The 18,119-nt window shown below is 32.5% G+C and overlaps 1 long non-coding RNA gene across 1 annotated transcript in view; it reads left to right on the plus strand.

Moving 5' to 3' along the window:
* The first annotated feature begins 11,277 nt into the window (after positions 1-11,277).
* The window catches only part of LOC111084167, a 26,488-nt gene continuing 19,646 nt past the window's right edge, over positions 11,278-18,119 (plus strand). The window contains exon 1 of the long non-coding RNA XR_002609424.1: positions 11,278-11,392. This is a non-coding gene — a long non-coding RNA (uncharacterized LOC111084167). The remainder of the gene's footprint in view (positions 11,393-18,119) is intronic.

Below are 18,119 nucleotides of genomic sequence, written 5' to 3' on the forward strand. Positions count from 1 at the left end.
CTGTTCTCTAAAGTTATAGAAGATTCTAGAGTGTAAGGATCGACAACATATGTGTGTACGTAAACGCTAAGGTAGCTTTGTATTGTTACGTAATCTGAATTTTCGAGAAACTCTCCATACGCCTTTTAATATAAACAGCGCGCCGCGCCAAGAAAGAGTATCTGTTATTGTGTTGCTGTAATTGGTGTGCTTAAACTTCGTAAGCTATAACTGTGATTGTTATAACGCTTATTAATCAAGAAACTTCAGATATTTTACTAGGAACATTTATAACTTTCGAACATTACAAACTATTTAACTTCAGTGGATTCACATCGGACATTAATACTTTTACGAAAACATTACCTAATGTCAGCGAGAACTACAGGGCTAGCTAGCTCCCTGTTAAGTGAATTATACCTACATCGACTCGAAATTAACAACTGGCACGTTAATACAATTTATTTATTTTCAAAAAATAAATCCATCTCTACGTCTTTCTGTAAATATTTATATCTTAACATGATCGGATTTATGCAGACGAAGTTTTTTATTATCACCTAACCAATTTCTCGTTTCTCTTTTTTGAAAAACAATGAAATATAGCTTGATATTCTATGTACGTCATGTTTAATTGAACTCAGGATCATTAAAAAGTGCTTTATGTTTATCTGATCCAAATTATTTAGTTATATCAGCAAGATTCTCATTTTGGCTTTCTACATTTGTAATTATGTCAGTATTGGATTCATTTCTGAAGTTTTTCAACTAACCTGCAATAGCTATGAGTTAATCATTACTCCCACATTTCTATATTTTTCGTAAAACTATCACTAAATAAGTTTTCGTATCAGATATTTCGAGTTAAAATATTTAAGTGGTTGTACAGCAATCTTTGATTCTATAGGTTTATTGTACTCTTTTTTTTTACGGCTGTTTAAAGTTATTTGTAATTTCACAAGAATATAGTAGAAAGGCACTCAATGTTTACGAATTTTGCAGTACTCAACCTAAAATAAACCCCAACAGTCCCTCAAACTAACTGAAAAGACCCTCTTCAAAACTCATTTTAATATCAGTTTCGTCATTTCTAAAAATTCCAATCTGCGACCTTTGATTTACATTCACCAAATTTTAATCAGCTATTCCTTGGGGGCACTCAATCTTTAAACGAAATTTGATCAGAATCAGATGAAAACTTTCGGAGCTGTATTGTTTACACACACACACACAGAGGAGTAAATATGTTTCATGGTAAAACAGCAACAAAAATTTCCTGATTCATTCAAAAGAGCATACCTGATTTTTTTTCGTAACAATAAGTTTAATAGAAAAATCTCCCATTGCTTACTATTTTCAATATTAGTTTAATGTTGATAGATATTATAATATGTTGTCATCAAAAGAACTTAAATATGTATTTTTATAGGTATACAGAATATTTACTTGATCAAGATGTAACTATTGCTTTGTCTTGATTATTTTTATTTATTTTAGTTCGGTTTTGTTTATAACTGTTTCCGATTTCTCACAAGAATCATGTAAAATAATTAACTCTTATTCCGTTGTCTATTTAGATAAAACAGAAAGTACTGGAACATCCGTTTAGAGCAAAGAAACTATGTGTGTATTCACTGAGGGAAACTGTCAGGTTTTAAAAGTTTGTTTTTATTTGAATTAAAGGACTTAAATAAAGCCTAAGACCTCGTCTCAAAAGTCGTTTTACCTGACAAATTCAGTATCTAATACACCACTTCTTATCTGATACATTTTTGGAATTGTTTTAGATATTATTTTCTCCACAACCCATTAATTTGAGTAATTTGTTTAATATGTGCTATGATACTGAATCATAAGCTTTTCTTCGTAATCAATAAATGTTCTTGGGTTTCCTCCTTGCATACTCGGCCAATAATCCCAGTATAATAATCTGTTCAGTACGTGTTCGTGCTTCTTCTTATCTTGGAAATAGGCGTGACCTACTGGTTTGCATGCTAGACTATAGATCCTAGGGTCAATGATCCTGTTAACACAAATAATAAGTGCGTAGTAAGAGTATCAGCCAAATCCCAAGATTTAGCGGTAGATGATGTTGACTAGCAGCCTCCATCTATTCTATTAGTCCAAAATTAGGAACGGCTAGCGTAGACAACCCATGTGTAGCTTTGCGCAAATATCCGAAGCAAAACAAATCAAACTTATCCCTTAATTTAGACTATAATCGCAATATATTTACATTACGATATTATATATATTTTTAGTGAAGTTGCCTTAATTCTAGTCCAAAAACAGTTGATACAATTTAATCTAAAACTTTTTAAAACATCATGAATAGATATGCTAGCACTTGACTTGTCATGTGTATATATACCAATTAAAACAAATATTAATAATATCTATTGTCATAAGAACAAGGTTTGTAGATGCATGTTTAAATAAAGGAGAATAAAGTGAGTTAAAGCTTAGCCTCTTGTAATTGGTCTACGATTTTACTGAATAGTGCTTGCTAGTAAACAATCCAAATCAATTTGCCAAAAGATATGCCGATAAAAAAGACCAAGCATTATTTATCAAACTTTTGTTACCAGATCTTTGATAGAAAATGCTTTCACCTCTAAGATTCGCCAACAGTTGGTCAATGACTTGACTAATCTATTTCATAATATTATCATACTTCTTGACAAAAGTTAATTAATTCTTGGTTGGTCAAGTGAGCCAACATTTTTAAACATATCAGTTTCTAAGATAAACTAATCAAACAAGCTGATTGGACAAATATCAAACCAATAAGAACAAGGCCCAACTTCATCCTATGTGCACTCTTAAAGAGAATAAATTATTTTGATATCCAGGCAAAATCGAGTCAGATGATATTTCAATGATATATATAACGATTTGTCGTTGTGCATTGCGTGATTTTTGTTTTTATCGAAGCTCTATATAAAATGAGAGCTTTTTCGCTGGATGGGATTACAGTATTGTTACATATGTTTTCCTTCAGGTAGTATGTTGCTAGTGGATGACTATAATACAACATGTTTTCCATTACTTATTCACCTAATCTTCTTTCAATATTATTAAGTTTTCATTTTACTTTTTGAAGATTATTGAAATATGATGTAAGACGTTATCAAATCCACTATCATTTTACTTTGTATAATATTGATGTAAGTCTTCCAGAAATCCTTCTAGGATGATTATATATATTACTTATATTCTGAATTTTGTATTAGATTTTATCATTAAGTTTTTGTCTTATAGGTCTTATATGGGTTGAATAAGAAGTCATAGGCTATCTTGAACAACGTAGGCTTCTATTTGTTTTCTATTTGGGTCATTTGAGCATTAGAACACGCCTTTTATAAATTTTTGTTGTTGCAAATTAATGTTGACAATAGTTTAACTTTGTTTGGTTTTCATTATGACACAGAATCAGATAACTTTAGCGATAAGTTATTAAACTACGACTCCACAATACAAAATTTGATACCTGTTTTAAATCATAATAGAAATTATCAATTATTTTCTTATTGGACTGATACAATCCAATTAAGGATTGAAGACGAATTATTACCAATATCAGGCTTTCTGCGACTCAGTGTTACTAATAATCTTATAAAACTGTCCTAATAACAAACAGTTGACAGCTAAAGTTGAACTATACAGGCAGCCTCGTTATTAAGTTGTTGTTTTTTTCGTAATGTTGAATTTGAGTAGCTTAAAAATAGCAGTTTTATCTTTAAGTACCATGACGTTTTTTGCAGTTATTGTTATATTATTGTTAAAAACTATAAAGTTACATTCCTTGCAGCACTTTCGGCTTAGGTATATATCTGATTGAATTAATTATGTTTATTAAAGTTTCCTTTTTTCTGGTATAACACAAAAATCATGCGACTATCTAAAGAAATACATTCTAGAATATCATTGCTGAAACTACTTAGTGGGATTGTTAAAGAACAAGCCAATAGTAGTTTATAAAGAGACATTTAAAAGACTTTAACATGATAATATTATTGAGTACTCTGTATAACTGGCTACCCCTTTTGGAGATAGGGAAAAAGAACGATCATTATATATAATTGATAAATGTCTGTCCGTCACGCTTTGTATCTTCTGAATGATTAATCGTAGAAAAAACATTATATATCAAAATGCTTCTTTTTAAGAGTACATTACAAGAAAATTATTTATTTTTTCCAATTCCTAAAATTTCATATCGATATCAACATCGATCCGTCAATATTCGTATCAACCTAAAAAACATTTATTCAGAATAAAAATGTTTCTTTTTGTGAGGAATTTCCTCCGTCGACGGAAAGAAATATTTCAGAGCTAAAAGAATGAACGAAAAAAAAGCATACAGAGAGGACTGTGCTTGAGTATTTATTTGTTGTTGTTCGGTTTATATATTGGTTTTTATTTCATGTAGGCATTATATGCATGCATGATTTTATTGTACCACGTTGAATAAACTGATTTAAATTGAATTGAATATATCCCTTTCACACTTGTTATACAAAGGACATCTGTCAAAAAGTGCTTACTTCGGTAGCAGTCTCTTCTGTCGCTCAGGTAAATGACAAGGAACGGCGGCATCCAGCGGATAAAATCCCCGCGGTTACTTAGCGAAGCTGAGCGCTCTATTGTGCTGGATGCACCCATTTCATTGAAGCCCAGATATTTTTTGTCAACAATGCATTGCAGTTAGTCTCCTTTGCTTAAAACTATACAATTTTCCTTGTTGAAATAACACATTAAATGACGAAATACAGTTGTAAACAGTTCACTAGACAATTATATTGCATATACGCTATGATCAAAAGCACTAGGTTGGCTGCACGTTTTGTATTTATTCATCACTATTTTCAGGAAATTTACCGTTGAACTGTTTCAATGAGCATCTGCTAGAATCGTATAAATAAATAAATAAACCCCATTCAAGTCATTCAATTCAACTTAGAATTTCTAGATATCAGAAATGTCAGTTTTAGAGACAATTGTTTTTAGCTAATTAAATTACATGCGTGCAGTTGCTGTATCCACCACAGGCAATCAATTCCCGGATTTTAGCGTTGTAAGTCCGTAAACTTACCACTGTCCAACTGGGAGACCTTATTTAGAGATGGTGGAAGATAGAAGTTGGATGTTAAATGCAAACTTTACAAATCTCTGGTTTGAGGTCTGTGGAGGAGAAATTAAGAGGTGAGTACAGTCTAACAAGATTTGTGTCACAAGCCAGGTTTTGGCCTTCGAAGGTTCTTTAGTTTCTATACTGTTCATCTAAATTTTAATTTCTCATCATCCAGCGTAATTAATAGATTAAAAGCCACGTGAAAAAACTTCTATGGTCTAACATAATTTTTATCATAAATATAACGTTTAATTGTTTTGTTTGAAGTTATGCACAAAGCAACACAATAAGCTATCTGGGGGCAAAAACGATTAGTTCTAACGCTCGCCTGTTCTTCTGAATATAGTTCAAATAATATAATAATAAGCAACATGTGTTAAAAACAGATAGATAAATAATAAGGTATTATTGATCCTTGCCACAATTCTGATTTGTATATGACTTAAATAAAATTTATTATAATTACAATATACGTACTTAATCAGTTTTTGTTGATGAAATTGATAAAATAAATAGCGCCTCGACAGCTACTATTACTTTTGTATCCCAACTGGCCTGATATTATATAACCTTTTATTTCTTTCATGAGTTTTTAGAATGATCTTTATATTAAATTCGATAAGTTCTAGCATTTTATATATGGATATTAGGTTATTTATTCAAGAGTTTTACTTTTATGTCCTAAAAACTATATCCTTTAAAACTTAAATTATTTCGAATTATGTTTGCCTTTAATTCCCTAACCTAACTTTTTGTACTTTAATATATTACAAATGTTTCTAATGTTAAAATCAATGTGGTATTTTCAGGTACAACGATTTACCGACAAGTATCAAATAGGCAAATCCGTAAATAACAACAGAAATAAGAGGAGTGCTCCGTAATAGATAATTTGACTGAATATTTTCAAGCGTGAAATAACAAGTCAGGGCAAATTTGAATGAATAAACGGAAACAGAATGCTTACCTACGCAAAAGAAACGACAGTCCTTTCTACTTAGCTGTGTTTGGCTCCACAGTTTTCTCTCCCTGCGAATTCATATCTGTAAAACCTAACATAGTGGCTTTCACAGAAATCTACATTTGGCAATCTCCTTATAGAAACCGACTAAAAACTTGCACCTGATTCAATAGGTAAACTTGCTTTCTTTGTCCACTCGACAGCGTTTTCTTGATCACGACGTTGACTAAATGCAACAGCCGATCAATGCTGTGAGGGAACAAAGGACACGGCCAGCAAAAGATATAAAAGAGCTAATCCTTTCTGGATGTGAAATAACTGCAATATCCTCTCTGGCAGAAGATAGAACAACAACAAACGAAACAACTAGAATAAAGAGAACTTAACGACTTTCTTAACCCTGTGTTACTACAATTATAGCATGTAATCTAAAGAACCGAGAATCCTCATAAGTGCATATTACTAAAGGAAGTAGAAAACATGTAATAAGCCTGCATATAACACCATATCCAGTCTTAGTTAGTGTGTGTCTGTCTGAACATTACGAAGTAGGTTGCAATCTCAAGCAACTGAGCCTACAAGAAAAATGTGTGCATTATTTTATATGAGTTACTCAAATTGGCTGTTATATGTACCACGATATCAGAGCAGCCAAATAAACACCAGCTAAACGTTAAGTTTTCAACAATGCTTTTAAAAATTACTTTCAAATGAAAACTGAAACTGACGAGTCTGACGTAGGCTAATAGGTAGCGTTTAGTGCTACGATCGGAAGGTTCGAGATTAAGGACGTGAAACTGCTGAACGCGCTCCGCAGTTTAAGCTATGGGTGCGTTATAAAAGTGAAAGCCAATTCTGTTGTGCTATTCAAAGAGCCAGGCAAAGTCCTCGTAAAAACAGGTGATGCTACCTGGCTGCATTCCCTGTGCCCGGTAATTCAATATTTGGGGCAGCTATACCTGAACCTTATGTGTCTGTGACCTGGCTGTTTATCCCACGTGGGAATGACGTTCAAGCTGAAAAACTAATTCCTAAAACGCGCGAAATTTCTCCAAGTGGTAGCTGAGTCCACACCTTTACATAAACTTGGAAATAAACCTTTCGATATACAAACTATATAAATACTATAGAACATAACTATTTCTAACCCATAGGAACTTTTAAGGTTTACAATTAAGTAAAGGTGGTTATCAAGTATTGATTACATCTTATACAAACCTTTATTTCTAAGAACCTTAATTCTGATTTTAAAATAAATCCCTGGTGAAAATAAAAACCAGCTTTCTTTTATCTTACCAATATCTGGTTTGATTAATTTTCTCGGCCTCAATATGGGCTTGAATTTAAAAACTCCTTAACTCTAAGATAAAGAAGAAGAAAAGACAGAAATCTTATCTCAAAACACGTCCCCAACAAAGAGATCGTTTCAAAAAGAAAAAAAATCGTGCAATTAGTACAGCTACTGTACAGCAATTCAACATTATCAAAAAAATGGTCTGAAAACTGAGACCACAACCTTCCCTTCATGATTTTACAGTTGGTTTGACAATAAACTTTCTTTCATTTCTTTCATATTTCCTACTGGATATATATATATTATTTCGTTGTTGTGCCTTCAGTTACTACATGCTCCCCAGTGGCACAGCGATATGTCTGCGGACTTACAACGCTAGAATCCGAGTTTCGATGCCCGTGGTGGGTAGAGCACAGGTAGCCCATTGTGTAGCTTTGTGCATAATTACAAACAAATAGTTACTATATATTATTCAATAATAAGATCTATTTCAAGAGGAGTTACATTTTTGATGGATTCTAAGTTTATGTTATTAAAATATGTTTGTTCGATACTTTCGTAAATTCGGCAAAGCTACTATACTAGTCGTTACTAGTTCTGAACAGATAAACTAGAGGGAAGCAAACTTGCCAACATTACTCACCACCAACTCTTAGACTACTCTAATTTAATAGCGAGATTTGACCGCCATTGTTATAACGCATCCGTGGAGCGCGTTTTTATGGCAAATTATGGATCCTTAAATTTACAGTTAGGCCCACTAGCCACAAGACCACAGCTGGCACCATTATGAATAAATGTTTCAATGACAGTTTAATATCGACTTTACTTCACCAAAAATTCAGATATATATATATATTGTTTGTTTGCTGTTCATAAAGCTGGTAATGACCTGGTTATTAACAAGGTTTATTCATTTGTACTTGATACACAAAAAAACTACCTTTCATAGAAAATAATTTAACATGTTGCTTAAATTTTGATATCACAAGTAAAGTATATATTGTATACAAATTAAAATCTTTAATAAAACATAGATTTTTCTTTCCCGTTTATCCTTCATCTTTTCCAATCAAGTATTTACAGGAATTAAAATATGTCTATTAAAACAATTTGTCTGTGCTTTTAATCACTGACATATTTATCTAGTGTTATATAAATATCAATTAAAAAGATTAAAATGCAATATCTAGAAAAAATATATGTTTGTTAATTTGTTTGTTTTTGTAGAATTTCATGCAAAACTACACAAGGCTTAGCAAAGCATAGCTACACCTACTTTTGAAATGATAGACCAGAGGGAAGGCTTCTAGTGAATAGCATCTTCTGCCAACTCTTGGGTTACCTCTTCTGATGGAAAGTGGGATTTGCTCCACAGCCCCAAAATCCGGAGCGGGTTTTTGCGAGAACAGATATCGAACAATTAATTCTAAGTTTTACAGTCCGGATACGCTATCCACAAGCAATACCCGGCAAAGAAAAACGTTAAAAAATTCACATTTGCTCCTTACGTTATGCTATCATATTTATTTATCATTTATTTTTAACTTTATTTTAGGGGATTATTAAATCGAAGTGTAATTTAAAGATCTTACTTCGTTTAAATTTAACTTTTTTTTTTCTGTTAGATATTCTCTACTTATTTACTTTAAAATTATCGATTATATGTCATATATCTAACGAAATTTTGATCGTTTAATACACTTTCTTATGGTTACGACTGCCGCAGAATTGTGAACTTTTATCAAACTTTTGTTGTAAGATAAACATTTACACAAAAACCACAATATGCCCCATTGAGGTACCATTTACTATGTAGCTGTAGGTTACTTTTTACATTTTACAATAGCAACCAACTATTTGTAGACTGTTGCTTATACGTGTATATATGTACACGTGTGTATTATGCGCTTTTCCTAGGTAACATTTAAACAAAATTTAAGAATATGAGTACAGAAATCAGACAAAATATAGTCTGAACTAATATGATTAAGCATTAGCCCAAAAATGTTGCAACTGATGAACAAATTGTGTAAAGATGTGGATTTGATTTGGATTGATTTCATTAATTTCAGATATCGATTTAATTCAGAGAAAACTTTGTTGTATTTTTTATAAAACATCTTGTTTATTAATTTTTGGAACATCCGTAAGTTTGTAATTTGGAATAAAAGCCATAACAAATACATAAAAACTCATCAGTAAAATGGCGTTCCATTTATTGATGTCACTATGTAGCTTCTGTTCTGTTTTGTTTTTAATTAACTTTTTTTTTGTTTGAAGTTAAGCACAAACCTATACAATGGGCTGTCTGTGATCTGCGCACCACGGGTATCGAAACGCGGTTTCTAGCGTTGTAAGTCAGTAGACATACCGCTGTGCCACTAGGGAGCCTTTAATTAGCTTCATCAAATCTTGTTTATTATGATATTTAAAATATTTTAATTCATATGTTGCAATTTTACCATTATAAAATATATTTTGCAATTCTTACTTAATATTTTTATTTAGGACTATTAGTTAGCCCCGTGGGGACAGCGATAAGTATATAGACTTATAACAAACCTATTATTTGGGCCGAAAATCTCGTTTAGAGCGAAGGTACTCAACTGATGGTTCAAGAAATTTATAATTCCTTTCTAGTGTACTGACTTTTAACATGAAGTATTAGTAACTTGCTTTATAAATCTGTCATTATTAGCGATATGTCAATGTTAAAATGTTTTAGTTCGTATCAGAATAGTTAGTTTACTTTTGATCAGAAGTTTTAATAATTACTCGATCACAGGAAGCCAGCCACCTACTAGGAATGGACATAACCAGATTTGTAAGATTTTACTTGGTAATCAAAAGTCTGTTTTACAGGTTTTCGTCAGGAGAGAATTTAAAAGGTCAACAGCATGTTTATGAGTTACTTTGTGACCCAAAACAAGCTCACTTCCAATACTGTAAGTTGACTAAGAAAGCAAAGGAGTCATATTTCAAAGTACAAATGTTGTTTCTAACAAGAATTAGGTCAAACTGAATGTTTTTAATAAAACTCTCACATTTAAATGTAAGGATTTTGAGCTAAGAAGGAAAATACAATTGTAAATGTTTATCCAGAATTTTTAATTATGGAAACATCTATTAAACATGATATTTTTATACACATGACACATTTCATACTTTGCTACATTAAGTAAATGAAAACTGATGGTTTTAAACTTATTGATTAAAGTGATTAATGTTTGTGATTAATAAAGTGTAACTTTAAAATAATGTATCTACTGTTTGAAAATGAATATTTTACTCTGATAAAAATGTTCTAAAATAGTTATAGTTATTCTTCATATATTTCTACTTTACTCTTCAATAGCAGTTTATTAACAGTTGCGAATACGTTTATGCATATAGTTAAACAGTTTATGTCTGTCTTATCTCACTAAAATTAAACTATTCACTTAGACACGTCCACTTCTATTGTTTGCATAAAACTGTACCCATTCTTTCTTTCTATTTAAGTACTTTTGAAGATAAGAACTTTTCAGTATTGAATTAATTTATGTTTCATTTACGCAAGCTTCGTGCAAAACTGCAAAAATTAGGCATGGTTCCGTAACAAAATACATATCAGTTATATACTATGTAGGCGTGTTTTAATCTAAAGCTTCTTTACAAGTAACATATTTTAATGAAGGGAATAACGCTAACGTTTACATTTTCCTTTAATATGGAAAATAAGTACAATAAATCTCAACGTCATAGTACTATTATTACAACCGTACTGATTTTTAAAATTAGATAACTATGTTTTGAAGTTCTTTTTGGAGTGCTTCATATGCGCCAGGATGAACACGTAGGCTACGATTGGAGCGCCGCCACGCGTTACTCAATGCTATATATATAAATAGACGAAAGCAAATATGAAACGTCTCTCCTAGTTCTTGGCATTTTGACATCTTACAGAGCCGTGAGTCTGAAATAACAGTACTTTTGCGCTGTGTCACCTTACCTGTTTCACCTTTAGAATCGTACGTACAAGGTAAGGATTTTTCCCATCGATAATGTATTTTTTTATTTTCTGTTGTTGTTTTTTTCAATCAAATGAACTGACCAATAAAGTTTAATATATGAACACATTTTTCTTAATGCGTTTCCTTGTTTTTCACACAACAGTAACTCATGTCAATGTCTTTACTTCTTTTCAATAATTGGAACTTAAATTTGAGTGTTTTGTGTTCGAAGTCGAACTAGACTACTTTAAATTTTCCTTCAGCGCTTTTTATAATGTAATATTTTTATAACCATACATACCTTTCTTTCTCTAAAACTAAACAAAAATCTCAAATCGTAGTTTACTCGCAGCTTTAGTTTCTGTTGTGTTCGTTATTTTCTGTTGACGTGTTTGTAAATCAGATCCTCCAAACAAAACTGCAAATTCATATTAAAGCAGCTTGTTTGTTTAGAATTAAGCACAAAGCTACACAATGGGCTATCTGTGCTCTGCCCACCACGGGTATCGAAACCCGGATTCTAGTGTTGTAAGTCCGCAGACATACCGCTGTGCCACTGGGGGCTAGCAGCTTGTTTAGGGAGCTAACTGTTCTTCAGGGGCGTTTCATTTTTTGAGATACCTAACATCAGTTTGACGAAATATTGTTTGTTATACCGATATTTCTTTCTGCTATGAATTTTGATGTTTAACAAGAGTTCCATCTTCAGATTTTAAGAAAAGGCGAAAAACATATAGCAGTAACTTATTATTAGTCTGAATGTATTTGCAGTAATGTAACTGTAACGGTCCTGAAAATGCTGGTTATGTTGATTCAATACATTGTTGGTACAAACAGTCTGATAGAAGAATTTTTCAGTTACCTTATGCATTATGAAAACTTGGTGCTACGTAATACAATATATGGTTCACTCATCAAAGGTATTCATTGAGGTTTTGTACATGTTTTAACTATTCAAAGGCAATAATTACTCTGAATTAATATTACTTTCCTGTGAATGTAGATGAGGTTAAAAGTTAACAAACAAATGTAAACTAAAAGTAAATTTTGTAAATGCTATTTAGACCCAAAACGTTTCATCATATTCTCTATCTCTTGAGAGTTTTACATCGTTCTCCATTTTAAATTACTATTTTATAATCTTTTATCAATAATTGTTAATATATAATCCTCACTTCTATATATCGCAAAAGGTTTTTCATTATTATTAGATAACTAGCCGCGATCCACAAAACATTTGCGGTATTTTTCATGCCCTTCGCTTGAATTTTCCTTATTCAATCATTTTCACGTGCGCCATTTAAGCTATGCTTTCTTGCAGGCATTATGTGTTAGATCGATAAATCCTGGTCTATTTGAAAAATGTTTACGCGGTAAGACAAACAAACTCACGAAGACATAACTTTATTTAATAAAATTACACGTAAAATAAACAATAAAGTAATGGTATTTATAATAGTGTACACAGAGTATGAAGCAGTTATGAGCGTTCAGTGTTTTGACACGGTTTTACGAGTTGACACAAAGAAACTCACAAAAGCAAAGAATAAGACCCGTAGTAAAGAAAAAAGTAGCTAAAAGGTGTTTATAGCAGTCTATGAAACAACCAAAGCTAAATTATTGTAAAGTAAAGTAAATGTAAAGTTATAATGAAGGCAAACTTAGCTGAATATGTAGAAACGTCTGAATGCGTGTTCACAAAGTTATAAGCATATGACTTTGAACGAATTGTGCATGTGTATTTTAGACCTAAATAAGTCTAGAAAGCCCATAGAAATTGTATTCAGTGTCATGTTCATTTTTAAAGGAAATTACATGTGGGTTAAGTGTTGTTTGGGTGAAATACTTTGCAAATAAAAAAAACTAAAGTTGAAATCAAAGCCAGTCGTTACGTGATGAGAGCGACATTTTGTCATCGTATACCGTAGTCGTTGCATTGATAATTTTGACTAAGTAAAAAACAGGTAAGGTGATTCTGAATGGAAAAGCCAATATGGAATCCAGACTCCTTGGACAAAGGCCTTTCTAACGATGTGAGATTTGTAGCGTTTGATCGAGATATTTAGGAGAAAATTTCCGGACAGATAAACGCAAGCGTATTATTCATATAGATTTTCACTTAAAAACGACTTGTTTTCATAGTTTGATGTATTAACCGTAAAGAAAGAATTATTATTAAGGCAATACCTGGAACGGTGTGGTTGTTGTTAAGCGGACCTCCCAGTGGCACAGCGGTATGTCTGCGGACTTACAACCCTAGAAACCGGGTTTCCATACCGTGGTGGGCAGAGCACAGATAGCCCATTGTGTAGCTTTATGCTTAACAACAACAACTACGTTGTTAAGAGCAAAGCTATACAATTAACTATCTCTGCACTGTCCAGCGCGGATATCGAAACCTGATTTTTAGTATCGTAAGACAATACTTGAGTAGCCGAATATGAACCAGACTGTGAGTGCAATAATAATCAGACTGTTTTTAAAATTTAAAGATAATTATAGTCTGAGTTATATAATCAATAAAACATAAAGTATTGCATTATACATTGTAATACTCTTTGTATTTCTCGTATTGTTCTGATCATGCATTGTTAGGAAAAACTTACTATTTCGATCTTTCTTCACAAAAGTTCCCTAATCTTAAAGACTAAAATAACAGAATATGTCACACGGCGAGTTATCGAAATATCAGAAAGAATGTAAAGGCAGAAGACAACAACTTGGAAATAGTATTATATTCTCTGTCAAGTGGAGGCGGTTTATACGGGAAACTAGATGTTTTTCTTAAATGTTACATTGTGTTAATACTAAAAACTTACAATATGACTTTCATGATATATGTTCTTTTCAATAAGTCATATACATGACTTGGTCTTTATAATGAACGGACCTAAATAAGACCCCAATAGTTACGTGATCAAGTGCGGATACTTCCAGCATTTGTAACGTTAGAATGATTTAGTGATTACAATAAGAACAGTTCAATCATGAAGAAAACGTGTGTTTACTTGTAGCTTCCTGGCCTTTGTTGGGATGAGTAGGTTGGAGATCAATGTGGCTAACCCTTTGTTTTTAGTCTTTGTGTCGGAGTATCTTAAGAGAAACATATACCAATTTAACAATAAAAAAATTTCTAACTTTTTTCGCTCAAAAAAGAATGAATATTCGAGAACGTGTTTGTTCTTAGAGGAAATTCTGTTGTATCTATATATCAATCATCAATTGTACTTTATATATACTAGCATATATATATATATACTATATATGTTTGGTTTTGAATTTCGCGCAAAGCTACACGAGTGCTACCTGCGCTAGCCGTCCCTAATTTAGCAGTGAAAGACTAGAGGAAAGGCTGCTAGTCATCACCACCCACCGCCAACTATTGGGCTACTCTTTTAACCCAGAATAGTGGGATTGACCGTCATATTATAACGCCCCCGCGGCTAAAAAGCTGAGCATGTTTGGTGGGACGGGGATTCAAGGCCGCGACTCTCAGATTGCGCGTAAAGCGCCCTAACCACTTGGCCATGCCGGGCGAAGTGTTCGGATTGTGCTCTTTAGTCATACGCAATTCATTGCATTAAAATGATCCAATGTGCATAGCTCAAATTTTGCATAAATTTTACCCATATAAACTGTAATGTTTTTATATGTTAAAAGTGATACCGCTTATTGAAAAAAAAATAATAGTTTTTAAAAACTCTAGTTTCTCAGTACTACGTTTAAAATTTACATAAGTATAGATATAATCAATCCCTCACATACAGTCCTAGTGAAAGTCGTGTTGTTGTTGTGAGGAGTATTCTTTTATTTAAAATTGTGATCTGTTATAAAGAAATGGTTGTTGCACATACCACAGTTATTTTTCTAATTGTCTGAATCTTGAATACTCAAAATATGAAATTTTTTATGGATTTTTGTTTGTGGTGCCACTCGGTAGATGGCGTAGAAGATTTGGTTACATAAATAGATAATAACATGCACGCTACGTCCGTTATAGTAAGATAGATATACGTGTTCAGTTGATATCTTTCCTTTTATTTCCACGTAATATAAATGAATGGAAAAAAAAAACAGTAGTATTACTTTAAAAAAATGAGGATTCAAAACATAATTCATCTGAATATTTATGTTAAGCCTACATTTAATGTTAAGAGAATAAAAGTGACCAAAATATTATATCATTTAGACTTAATGATATAATAATAAGTAATAAAAAATTAACATGAATAAATAAATAAAAAACATAAAGATTTTGGAAGTTTTGAAAAACATTAACATTCTAAGTATTTCAAATAATACCATGGTATATGTAATTTGTTTCTATGGCAAAGTTATTAATACTATCTATCTGCCATCGCCTCTAATTTTGAACTATTGACCAGGCAGCCAGTCAGCTTCACCCTACCACCCACTATTCATGCTAAGAGGTATCCTAGTGGGTCAGCGGTAAGTTTACGAACTTACAACACTAAAATCCAGGGGTAGTTTTCCCATAATGTGTAGCTTTACGTTGAAACAACACCATCCACTTTAAGGAATTAACTGTCATTCTTATAACACACCCTCAGCTTAAAGTGTGGAGGATATTTTGATATCGCACGGATTGTTAGCTTTGGAATCCGGAGCTCTATCAAAGGACCAACTCGCGCCCATAATACTATGGAAAAACACTGACAAGTGGAGAATTATCACTTTAAACACCAAGTGGCTCACCGAATTAGTATTACACGGCGTTTACCAAACTTCTTTGGCCACGTAACACTTTTGAGCTCTAAAACTATTGACAGAACCCTTAAGATAAATATAGATATAAAATATTATCTTTGTACAATATGTAACTAGATACACAAACAAGTTTATAGGACTTTAATTTCTGTTTCTTATGTTTATAAATTAATTATAATTAAACAGTTTTTATTCAAGAAAGCACTTAAGTCTTAACTTCATAACACGTAAACAAAGCCTTAAAACCGTTTAAAGTTTTTGTCCCTTTTTAATGAGAAAAGTGTTGTTGTTTCTTTTGCTCGCAAATCCGTTTAATATTGGGAGTGATGCTGGAGAGCTGGATTCTCATATCAGGTGCAGCATTCAGTCTAGCTTATTGTTTTCTTGAAACACTGCACTCGACTATCACTAGCGACTAACTAACAGCGAGTCATCAATTAGGCTTCGCCCATAAATGAAATGACCAATGACAAAGGGAATACAGGGTGGTACGATTTATGGGCTGATGAGCTTTTAAGCCATACCTATACCTGGCCTGTTCCTTTGCTCCGACTACACTACACAAACTTTTCTCGCGGAACACCTGGATATATTGTACGGAACCCCAGGGTTTCGCGCAAACACAGTTTGGGAAATGGTAACTCTAACAAACGGTCCGAGCTTATTCTTATGAAGTCATACAGAACTTAGCAACAACAGATTGTCATAAATAATCGGTATAATTCTTCCTCTAGCATATCCAACAATTTACGTTCACAATCTACCTCTAAGAAAAACAAAAACGTTTTAAGCTCATTTAAACTTTTCATTTAATGTTATCAAACCACTGAGCGTTACATTAAAAATATCACATTAATTGAAGTATAGTAAGGCTGAGCTATTACTTGATTTTAGTCATATCGATTGAAGTCTCGCCATCATGAGTTGTGTCGCGAATGTATTACACTGCTATGAGGGCGTAAAGATAAACGTCACTTTAGAACTGCATAAATAAAAGAAAAATGAATGTATAATTCAGAATGAAGAGAAAGGCGCGTATATGAAAAAATTTAGAGTTTATTTCAGAATACCCGAAATTCCTTTTCATGTTGATATTTATTATGACGATATAATAAGAAGAATGTATTTGTTTATTTGTGTTAAGCACAAAGCTTAATAGTCCATAATGGACTATTCGTGCTCTGCTTACCAGGAGTAGCGTAATAAACCCACAGACTTACCGCTGAGCCACTGATGGGGATGAAGAATGTAAAAAAAGTGTTTTATCGTGAACACAGTCGACCCATCTGATCTGCTGTTAATGATATTGGTTAGAGATGAGAAGCTTAGAAATAGCTAATTACAAAATACTACAAATAGAAGAGACTAAACATAGCATTGCAAGGTACATTATCTGAATGAACTAAAGTTTTTGATGTTGCAAGTAAAGAAATTTACACTTATAATTATCATAATATTTAAGCAATATTTCAGCTTTAATAAATTTAAATTTCTGTTACAGTATTTCAGACACAGATGTGAATGCTTTGTTACTATGTCTACTTTTTTCAGAATTGGTTTTACGTTGTATTTCATTCGGCGTTTTAGGCGACAGAAATATTGTAGGGTTGTAATTTCTAATTGGCTGATATCGCTTTGTTTTGTTTTTTTGTAGAACGATTTTTTGGCCTCTACGCTGACGCATTAAGTTTTGATATTTTATGATGATTTTGTTATTTGCCTGGATAGTACACATCATAGTGTCAAATGAAAAATATTTGTTTTTCTTGTTGCTTAAGTTTATAAGAACTGAAGCACAAAGCTATACAATGGGCTATCTGTGCTCTGCCCACCACGGATATCGAAACCCGGTTTCTAGCGTTGTAAGTTGAGGCTGTTTTAAAGTTATGTTTACAGATGTAGTTTTTGTGTCTTATTAAGCCCACAGGCTCACAACGTCCTCGCATGTATAGCCTTCCTAAAACGCACAAAAAGGATGTACCACTCCGCCCGATTTTGTCTATGATTGGCTCTGCACAACATGAATTT

This window comes from Limulus polyphemus, unplaced genomic scaffold, assembly GCF_000517525.1.
Source record: "Limulus polyphemus unplaced genomic scaffold, Limulus_polyphemus-2.1.2 Scaffold149, whole genome shotgun sequence".
NCBI classification, from domain to species: domain Eukaryota; kingdom Metazoa; phylum Arthropoda; class Merostomata; order Xiphosura; family Limulidae; genus Limulus; species Limulus polyphemus.